At 36.9% G+C, this 11,052-nt stretch overlaps 1 long non-coding RNA gene across 1 annotated transcript in view; it reads left to right on the plus strand.

Moving 5' to 3' along the window:
• Nucleotides 1-8,300, plus strand: part of LOC134214086 (uncharacterized) — a 134,835-nt gene extending 126,535 nt beyond the window's left edge. Inside the window, exon 3 of the long non-coding RNA XR_009979652.1 lies at nt 8,211-8,300. This is a non-coding gene — a long non-coding RNA (uncharacterized LOC134214086). The remainder of the gene's footprint in view (nt 1-8,210) is intronic.
• Nucleotides 8,301-11,052: the final 2,752 nt, after the last annotated feature.

Below are 11,052 nucleotides of genomic sequence, written 5' to 3' on the forward strand. Positions count from 1 at the left end.
AGCTTAGATTCCTCAAGCAAAGCCTGACTCCTTTGATTGGTACAGCGGCTAGGTACCTCACTCTGCTACCCAATCATTGAAGTCGCCCACAATGACAATCGGCTTCCGACGAAAGCGTATCGAGCATCTATTGGCCACCGTGGTGGGACAAAGCAGCTACAATATAACACCCCCTCAATACTGGTTCGACCTCCTGGTTCATTGTTGCCAATATTGGCGGAGACGTTGTACGGATCGGCCAGGACAAATACTGAGACCGACTGCCACAGTAGCTGCTGCCCAGTCAACCAAACATCGTATTAGAATGCACGAAAACAATCGTTTAACTATACAGTTTAAAGAGTTACTTCGTGCCCAGAACCTCACCTCCGACTTTCTGTAAGATTTGCCGCTAGTTTGTGTTTAACGTTTCAGCACCAAGATCAGTTCGGCCTTGTGCGTCTGCAATTGCTCACCCAGTGCCGAATGCTTCGACGTATCTTTCTTTTCGGCTTTTATCAGAATGGCTGCGCCCCAACTGCACTTTGCTCTGTACCGGCTAGGGTGGTCTAACCGGTAGTACCGAAACCGGTATTTACCGGCCAATTTTCATCGACAATACCGGTATTAGAGACGGAAAAACACCGGTATTTTTGGAATTTCAAATTTTGCTGTTAACGTCGTCGAGAATGTGTATATAAGTGACAGCGTGTGCGATTCCCGGAGAAAAAAACAACATAGAATTCGAATAGAAAATTGGCTCCTAAAGCCCTACCTCGTTTATGTTTGCAAACGATAGTGCATCTGTCAAGAATACTTGAACCGATGTTATAAAAATTCTAGTAAATGTCTAAATCATAAAATTATTTTCATTTTAAGACATTTTAAAGGACAGGCTGTAACATTACAGAACGAATCAACCATCAGCCTAAAATGTCAGGCCCATATATTAACTGTCAAAGGTTGAGTCAATTCTCGGTGTGATTCTAGTGCGTTTGAATCATATTATTCCGTACGTCAAGAGGACCGAAAATGTCGAGGAAGCATTTTTAATCTATTTTAAAATTCAAATTAAACAATCTTCCTTTCGATTTCTGAGCCAAAGAAAACTGACGCGTTCAGGATGATTTGCTTCATCGTTCCATGAAAGTAAATCGAATATCGATTCTTCATTTTAGAACCAAATTAAATTCAGTACGCCGCAAATAGGAGTGCACAGCGTAAAAACTTGGCCAAATCTATGTCAATCATTTTCTCGTCTGTAAATGCATTCAATATAAACAACAAAGTGTATTTTTTGTATTTATGCTCTTTGGATTCATCTAGCAGCAGAGGCGCGGCCACGTTCCGAGGCGTAGGTAGGACAAAAACTGGATTATCAAATTTATAGAATACTTTTAGGAAATTTCAGGGACTTAGAGCCTCTCGGAATTCAAGAGATTTTTCGGACGTCCTCAGATAAGTTATAAAAGTCCCTATGACTGACAACCATTACATTTCCATTGTTCATAGAACATTTCCAAGAAGCATGTCTTCCAACATCTTTACGAATTTCAAGAAGTGATTATGGATTCCTGTCATTTTTATAAAACATTTAATGGTTTCAAGCAATTACAGGATTTGAATCTTAGAAATCTTATTAAACATAGCAGAGTGGAGCAGAGTGAGGGTGATTGATTCACACTCTATACAAATCCGCCCAGTCCGTTGTTGTGACATAGTGTGTGGTTCTCGATAATAAACAAGGTGAGCTCGCTTGACTGTGGATATACAGTATTGACGATTCGGCAAATCAAGCATCCGAAGATGTTAAATTTGCAAAAAGTAACTCCGCAGTGGAGGTTGGTATTCAATTCTGATGGCTTTTCCACAAACGGGACCTTTAAGGAGTTATCTCATTTGGAGAATTAATGAAATTAAATTCAAAAGTGACATTTCAATAGTTATCGAATAACCCTACTGGCAGAGCAAGATTACTTTTGACAGATATCGAATCATTTTGCATCGATGTCATTGGAATTGCTGGAGCACCAGCCATTCTTATGACCGAGTAATTTCTAATTTTTGAACTGTCACTTCTAGTTTAATTCTCAAATGTCACAGACCCTAAGTGGTCTTGTTGTGTAGGGGTTATCATGCCTATCTGGAGAGTAGGAGGTTGATGGTTCGAGCCCTCCAAGACACGTGGATTCTTTTTCGAAAATTTCATATCAATTTGTCCATTTCGAAACATGTGTTCAACAAAAAAAAACAGGTATGGAATTAATTGCTTTAGAAATGTTCAGAAACATCGCTACGATCTACCAGTAAAGCTTATGATCTTCCAAGAATTTTTCAGGGTGTTCAGTACTGTTTACGGGTTTTCAGTAATCTCAAGAATAATGTTACTCTGCATTTCAGACTTCTTTCTTTCAAGATTTTATGCAAGTGTAGGTATGTGTTTCCTACAGATTCTAATAAACTCTTAGAAGCTTTCAGAGTTCTTCTTCTTGTCTTGCTACTGAACATTTGGTGCCAATCATCATAAACTACTTCATATACGCATATTTCTAGGATTGTTTTCTCATATTCTTGTTTAGTTTCTATACTTTTGGAGACGAGCTCCAGTCTAGTGACTTATGACAGGAGGTCTGCCAAAGACTACATCAATGTGTGGCATAGACTACATCACTTTTCTAAGTGATCATCGATCTTTCTACCTCCAAATTGATTAAATTTCCTTTCTGTGGTATTGGGGATGCAGAGGATTTTCTGGTCTCTTTAGTAGCAACAATAACTCACTAACATTCCTCTCCTTTTCTAACAACTGCGCCATGGCGTAGGTTATTCACTTGATTGTGATCCAATTTACCTAGTTCTGACCAGTCGAAGCAACCATTGCCAAATACAGCCAGTCTTAGCTAAGTTAAGCTAAGCTGTATCCTTGTTTAGATATTCAACTTTTGTTTAATTCACCAATCAGTCCGTCAATTCTTATAAAATTTCAAAAATTCTCTGAGCCTCCCTAAGCTAGTAGAAATATTTACGTACTTTCAGAAAATTTTCAACAATTTTATGGAAGAGCGAAACTACTAGAAACATAATTGAGCACTTTTAGGAATTTAAAGATTTCCACACTCTGACTCTGAGAAGCCTTCAAAATAGATTTCTCCTTTACAATATCGAAAACCTCCACGATTGTGTGTTAACCTCTGGTCTGTTTTAACCTCAGGACTTTTAAATCTCTAATTAACTTTAAAACGTTTTAATATTTTTTTCAGGTCTTTTTTGAAACAGTATTGATAGTATTAGATCTTTTGATTATGCGTATGGTATGTTCTTACATAATCATGGGTAGGACAATCTTGACTGTCCTACCCAGGTATTGTCATCCGTAGGACATGTCCTACTTGTCCCACCACTCCGCGCCACTGTCAGCAGTAAATTAAGACCACTGGCGTGTGTTGTTGTGATAGAGCACCACTTGGCGCAAGAATGCTGACTTTGAGAGCTACAGCGTCCGTGCGACGAGTGGTGCTCACCTCTGGTTCCATCAGGGACTGTGATCTTTCTTATGTTAATCTTCATTCTTTGATTATTATTACTGATTAAATTTTTGTCATTATTCTTTCGGAAGAGAACATAATTTATGTGAGCTGTGTCGCTCAAAACCATAAATATTTGTTTTGCCTAGCTTTTTTGCAAACTTCACTTTATTAGAATATTGCGTGAGGATGCGTGAAATACTTTTTTGGAGCTTATTAAAGAAACTCCAAGCATTCCAACACTGATAATTTTATTGCTTGAACGAGTTTGGAACACAATCAAAAGTTTAATTTAGTAAAATATATTATTGTAAAAGGTATTAAAAAATTAAAAAGGGTAATGAAAATTCTGGCGCTGATGACGAATGGACGACGAGTTGAAGAAAGAACTTGCATGGGTGGCTGATATCAAGACACACGAAAGCATGTTATCCATACTTAAACGGTTCTGTTAGCTAATGGACCGTTCAAAAACAACTCTGATCGAAGTGAAGCTTATCAAATTCAACTTCAGTGGGGATGAATTTATGGAGGCAGGTGACATGATTCAAGCCCTCGAACTATAAACTGCATGAACTACTCAATAGAGTTCTGCACCATACATATGAAGCCGTCATGGCGCTCTAATTTAGGTTGGAGCAATTATCAAATCAAACTATAGAAAATGCCGCCAACTTTTCGATGCTCTCAAATTCCTGCCGTAACGCAATCGATCAGAAATGATTTTGGAATTTTCTTCAAGACATCCTGACTTTCGATTAAGAAGCGAGCCGATCTTGAATCGTCTTATTATTCCTGATGCGATCGTCGAAGCTAAGAGTACGACCATACATGACGATCAAAACGAAGAAGATGCGTCTGCAGTTCGAGGAGAGACTGCTTCAGAGCAAACTCTTCCATTGCCGGTGGCAACTACGCTGACGTCAGGATCCTTGCTAGCAACCCAAAAGAATCCACCTACTATGAATCTGGATGGATTAGAAGAAGTACTTGACATTGATTTTGTGGTGCTGTTGGGACCAATTGTGTCAAATTTTGGCGAACAGAGAGGGCATTCTCAAACTGGCCAACAAAGCGGATCTCGGTGATGACTTGCTTATTATGTAATGTCTATTTAAGTTTCACTTTGCCCATTGAGGCGCCCTACCAATCTTACTACTGAATTGGAAGATTATATAATTGCGTTGGCATCCCTGGATGTCATAGAATCCTTCATGTTACCTTGGTTGCCTGCTCCGCGTTTTACAAGTCATCAATAGCCACAAACGCTGCTAATGACGTGCCCTGTAATTGATTCATCATTGGACAGTTAATGCAAAGTATAGATAAGATCCGATTCGCGTGATTAATATTTAATTAGCTTGGACCCAGCAGCCAAAGTACGGTGCTAATGTGCTCAAAACCGATGTGGTGAAAATCCAAACATGTACTACAACATGTATTTAGCTGTTGAATCATATTTTAACAAAATACCTTGAATAGCTACAGTGCTCACTAGCGTTGCAGTACTAATGCTTCTACTCATTGGTCTCAATTTATCAATGCGCTACTGAGCGCTCCCAGATTGTAATTCATTTAGCCGACTAGCCAATTTAACTGACGTTGACGACTATCGATGTTATGATGTTGCTCTGCTCTTAAAATAACACATTCCTTAGTTTGGTAATTTTTTGTTAGAGAGTTTCGTTGGAAAATTTGTTTTGAATCTGTTTGACTGTATACTGTAATGTTCATGAGCATAATATAACTTCTGTTGAGACGGGAAAAGACAATATGACAATGATCCTTGTATAACATCTGACACGATTCTAAAATCCCACCAGAAACAGGTAAAAGCAGCGCTGTATGAAATCGGCCCACCAGTAAGATTGATGCCATTTTGCTTCCGTTCTGCCTTCAAGCTCAGCATCCAGCAGCCATTCAGCGCACATGTTGACGATCATCATCCGCCTTCTGTTCGGGTACTCTGCTTTGAATGGCAAACCTATACAGTGTGGGTGCTGATGGTGCGTGGAATTTGAAAATCCTCATTTAATGAAAGTTTCATTATCTGCACTATGTACGCTGAGTCTGGCGAAGTGGGTGGGCGAGGTGAATAGGGAGAAGCATGACGGTGGCGCGGCGAAGCGTAGGCATTCAAATGAGCGTCTGCAAAAATGTCACAACGATGGATCGATATTGTTGAACGTGAAAACGGTGTTTGAGCACGTCAAACGGCTACTATCAAGATTTGTGAACCTCCGTTTGTTCCGTTTTGCTGTGCGCAAAATGTTCTCGTTTGCTTTAAACGATGTAACAACCGTTGTGTTGATTATTACAAACTTATCGAGAAAGTAGAACGATTCATAATTTAGTACATAGTCCTTCCTAGAAAGTAGTTGCATTTGGTCAGCGATGTTACAAATTTTAATGAATTCATTTCCCCAGGAAAAGATATTTTGGGAGAGTAAATCAAATTAGTATTAACCTCTGTGAGATAAATGATTGGGTGTTTCATTGTTCACGCATTTTTATCATTGCAATGCAACGTTAACAGACGTGTAAGTTCAATTCATATTCTCATGTATTTTAATTTTTATGGGTTTTGGTTATATTTTCAATGGGGAATTTATTTGGCGGCTTTAAGCTTCATACCATATCTCATTGCGACGGAAAATCAACTACTAGTTGATATTGCTCTAACGACTGCTTCTTACATTATCGCTGCGAAAGTTATACATCGTGCAGTCATGTTTCGATACGTCCTGTCCAGTCATCGGCCTTGTATTTTATACAATCACTGAGAGAATTCCTACTGAACCATCGCTTGTAGTCAAACGTTTTTACGGCTGACGTCAATCCGATCTTTGAGTTGAAGATTGATTCCACATTTGACAGGCTTGCTGCTTTTAGCACGGATCGACATCACAGGGGGCAGCCAGATGTAAGCAAATGAAATCAAAAGTATTCAATTTCAGGAATTTGATAAAATTGATCCTCCTGGCACTCGTTATTTTGACCAACGAGAGTACATAAAATAGTCTCATTTGGCCTCATCGGAGGTGCTGATGACGATGCAAGAATAACAACAACAAATGCCCACCAAAAAAAAACCGTCAATTTTCCGTCTCCGGTCTCATCCTTCGAAATGGCTGGATGGACCGAGTCGCTGAGCTACGTCAGTTCCATGTCGGCGATGGCGGCGGCAGGACTAACAACAATGGCTCACATAGCAACTGCGATACGACCTCAAAAATAGCCCATCATCACAACCGAGTGGAAAACGCCGATGACGACGATGATGATGGCGTGTATAGAATCCAATTCAGTATAGTTTCGAACATCGGGAGATTATGTTTCAGCGGTTTCCATCATCGACCATCAGACGGATGCGTTTTCGTGTTGTTGCAACAACCAACCCATTCTCCGACAGTACGTGAATACCGAATGTTGCGTTGTTACCATGTGAGAACTACTGAGCTGAAAGCACAAATTTAGAGGATGCTGATTCCATACTCTGGATGAATAAGTTGCACTAAATATGCTGACAGAGGAAAGGACTTTGAAAAGTCGTTGGGCGTGCTGGATTTGCTTTGTATTGATGATAAATGTGAGGTTTGATTTTGAATAATTCAAGCATGATTTTCAAACGGTTATACGTCCATAAAGAGACATTTGTATGTATTCTTACCATTTACCACAAAACCATAGACAGGTTAAGATCGAAAACAATAAGTTTGCCCAGCGCATAAAAAAGTAAAATTGCTAATCATTTTCGATACATTTCCAGTCACTTATCTTGTAATGGAAACGAGATGTAGTTTTCATGTATTATATTACAATGTTGCGAATATTAAAATTCTCATATCTCATGCATGAATCAAATCGCGAGCTAAAACCCACTGAACTCTGGCCCAGATAATCGTTCATTATTCGTTTCTAAATATCGTTATGAATAAATTAATTTGATAATTCAAATATTCTTTTACCAGAACTCCACCGTATAAGAATGACCCCTGAGGTCATCTAAACTTTCTGATATTAGAGCGCAGAACTTTCGGAAATTAGCATTATTCTGCACAATTTTGTTGCATCCCGATTATGGCTGACTGCTCATTAAAATAGTTGGGGCATAGTTTTTTTATGTTTATGTCGCTTGCCGCCGATAGTGCTTTTTTATTCTCAGAAGTTATATGAGCAGACCAAAAAGGAATTAAAATATTGATCCGATAGATTGTGCTGCTGACTTGATTCCTTGCTGGGGGTTGCCTGAGCTAGCTCATATGTGCTCCATTTGCAGCGTGTTCCTTCTGAGGTTATGATGAGCAGAATCGAGAATTCCCAAACGCGATTCTATAGTTGGTAAGGTGTTTCATTCTTGTTTTTTTCTCCACAGCACCTGTGTTCCCTCGTTGAGCGCAGTATTCGGAATAAATAGTTTGTTTGGCTTCCAAATTGTTTCCACTTGAAAACTTATCCAGGTCAATGATCGGCATTTGTTCTTTCCCCGCGGGAAAACTTTTCCGAGGTGCTTATTTTGCCTTGGCTTCATTCAGTTTTTTTTATAGATTTTTTCTTTCTGTTAATTCTTTTACAAACCAAGTTCGCTATGCCAATGAGAAAGCAACTAATGATTTTTTCTCTCCCATCGTTTCCATCTTCGTTTTTCTTTCTCCGTCCTATCCTCGCTGTCCGATATGAAAACCCCTCGATGTTCGGAAAACGCAGGCACAGAGCGACGAGAGGACATGCCGGAAGATGTAGGCGTGCCGGTGGAGGGCAGCTTTATGGGGATTTTTTCAACGAGGTGGAAGAGATCCGTATCAGATCGACAAAATCCAGGCGAACGTGGAGGTGAAGAAAAGCACAGTGCCATCCTGTCGGCCCCACAGTCAGATGAGAGTAAGTCAAAATTTTGGATTGTTTTTGTTGAGTTTTTTTTTTCGGATGAGCTTGTGTGTCTTGTTAAATGAGGAAACTGTGCCAATGGATCGGTTCGGCAAATCAGTTTAGATTATAAAGATTTTGGAAATTCAGAATTTGGGTATTATGTCACTTTGGAATTGAGAATTCAGAGGTTTCAAAGTTTAGGATGTTAGAAAATTGGGAATTTAGAATTGAAGCTTGGAAATTTAGGAAATTTGAATTACAATGTAACATTGGAATTTTTCAATTTTCGAATTTTGGAAATTGGAAATTTGGAGCATAGGAGGGTATTAAGAAATTGAGAATTTAAGAACTCAAGAGCTTAGGAAAATAATAATTTAGAAATTGGGAATTTAGGTATTTTAGAATTTAGGAATTGAGAAACTAGCAGTTGAGGAATTAAGAAATTTAGGAATTTGAAGGAGGAGTTGAGGAATTCTGGAATTTAGGTATTCACGAATTTAGATATTTAAGAATTGATGAAATTAGAATTCGGTATTGAGGATATTAATGAATTAAGGACTTTTGGAATTGAGCAGTTGAATTAATAGAATTTAAGTATTCAAAAGTTAAGGAATTGAAAGAATTTATTAATTTAGGAATTTTAGAACATAAATTTAGGGATATGAATATAGGCATTTAATAATTTTGAGAATTTATGAATTGAAGAATTTAGAAATTTAAAAATTTAAGGATAGACATTTAGCATTTAGGAATGAAAATTTAGAATTAAGGCATTTTACGATTTTAGAATTAAGGAATTTAGATTTTAGAATTCTGGAATTTGGAATCTGGGAATTGAAAAGTTGAGGCGGAATTGTGAAGTTAGGAGTAGAATTGGAAATTAGAAATATGGAAATTGAGAATTTAAAATTTTTGAATTTGGGAATTTAGAAATTTAAGAATGGGTCTCAGCAGCCTTGCAGCAAGGCGTAGATTGCAAATCCGAGATGGCGGATTTGATTCTCGGTCCGGTCAGGATGTTTTCGAGTTGGAAACTTTCTTGGCTCCCTGGCATAGTATATCCATTGTACTTGCCACACGATACATACTAATGAAATGCTAATAGAATACTAAGTTGAAAAGGTCCAGTTCCAGTTGGAATGTAGATCCAAGATCCATATAAGAAGAAGACTGATTATAAATAATTGAAAAATTAGAATTTAGGAACTTAGGGAATTAATGAATTTGGAGTTTCAAAGCTAGAATATTATAAAATTTGGATTAGGAAAATTAGAAATTAGAATTTGTGAAATGTTAAAATTATACAATTTTGCAATTTGAAGTGAGAGGAAAATTGAGGAGCATAGGAATTTAGGAATGGAGGAATTGAGGGATTTAGAAACTCAACAGCTAAGAAAATTGAAAGTTTAAGAATTCAGGAATGTAGGTATTTGAGAATTTAGGAACCTCCGAAGTTTAGGAACTTAGGAATTCAGGATGGAGGAATTAAGAAATTTTGGAATTGGGGAGTTAAGGAACTCTGGAATTCAGGAGTTTAGATATTTAAGAATTGATGAAATTAGGAACTCGGGTATTGAGGTATTATTGAATTAAGGACGTTGGGAATTTGGGAATTGAGCAGTTGAGGATTATAAGAAAATTAAGGATTCAGATATTTAGGAATTTAGCATTCAGAAATTTGGGAATTTAGGCATTTTAGAAATTTGGGAATTTAGGCATTTAGAAATTTAAGAATATAGGCATTTAGAATATAGGATTTAGAAATTTGGGATTAAAGGAATTTAGGCATTTAGGAATTTGAAAATTTAGAAATTGAGAAATAGGATTTTAAGAATTTAGGAATTTGGAATCTGCGAATTAAGGAGTTGAGGAGTTACAGATTTCAGGAATTCAGAAATATGGAAATAAGGCTTTTAGAAATTTTGATTTTAAAATTGAGGAATTCAAGTATTCAGGAATTATAATTTGAATTTAGGCATTTATAAATTTAGAAATTCAACATTTAACTTTAGGAATAATAATTTAGAATTTATGGTTTTATATTCAGAAATTTAGGAATTTAGGAATTTCGAAATTTGTAACTTAGAAATTTCCTGTCGATCCCGTCAGGTAACAGTAAGTCAACATTTGGATTGGGAGAAGGTTTGGGATTTTAGGATTTAAGGAATTTAGGGTTTTTCGAGCTCAGGATATAGATGTATGATTTTAGAAAAGAAATTTGGAATTTAATTTTAATGGAAATTTCAGGTTTTTGGATCTATGCAATTTTGGAATTTTGGTAATAAGAAGTTTGGAATATTATTGGAATTAGAAGTTTGGGAATTTAAGAATTTAGTCATTATAGGAAATTAAAATATTTGAGAATTTAGATTTGATGTTTAGAACTCAGAGATGAGGAATTCAATGAATTAGGATTTGGAAATTAAGGACCTGAAGAATTTAGGAATTAGGAATTAAGAATGTCAAGAATTTGGAAAATTATGAAATTAATAATTTGGAATTAAGGAGTTGATGAATTCTGGAATTAGGAATATTGATTTTTAAATTGTAAAATTAAGAATTTGAGTATTAAAGAAATAATTGCTTTGGAAATTAGGAACTGAGCAGTTGAGGAAATAAATAAGAATTTGGGAATTAGGTATTTAAAAGTTTAAGAATTGAAGAATTTATTCATTCAGAA

This window comes from Armigeres subalbatus, chromosome 2 (assembly GCF_024139115.2).
Source record: "Armigeres subalbatus isolate Guangzhou_Male chromosome 2, GZ_Asu_2, whole genome shotgun sequence".
NCBI lineage: Eukaryota > Metazoa > Arthropoda > Insecta > Diptera > Culicidae > Armigeres > Armigeres subalbatus.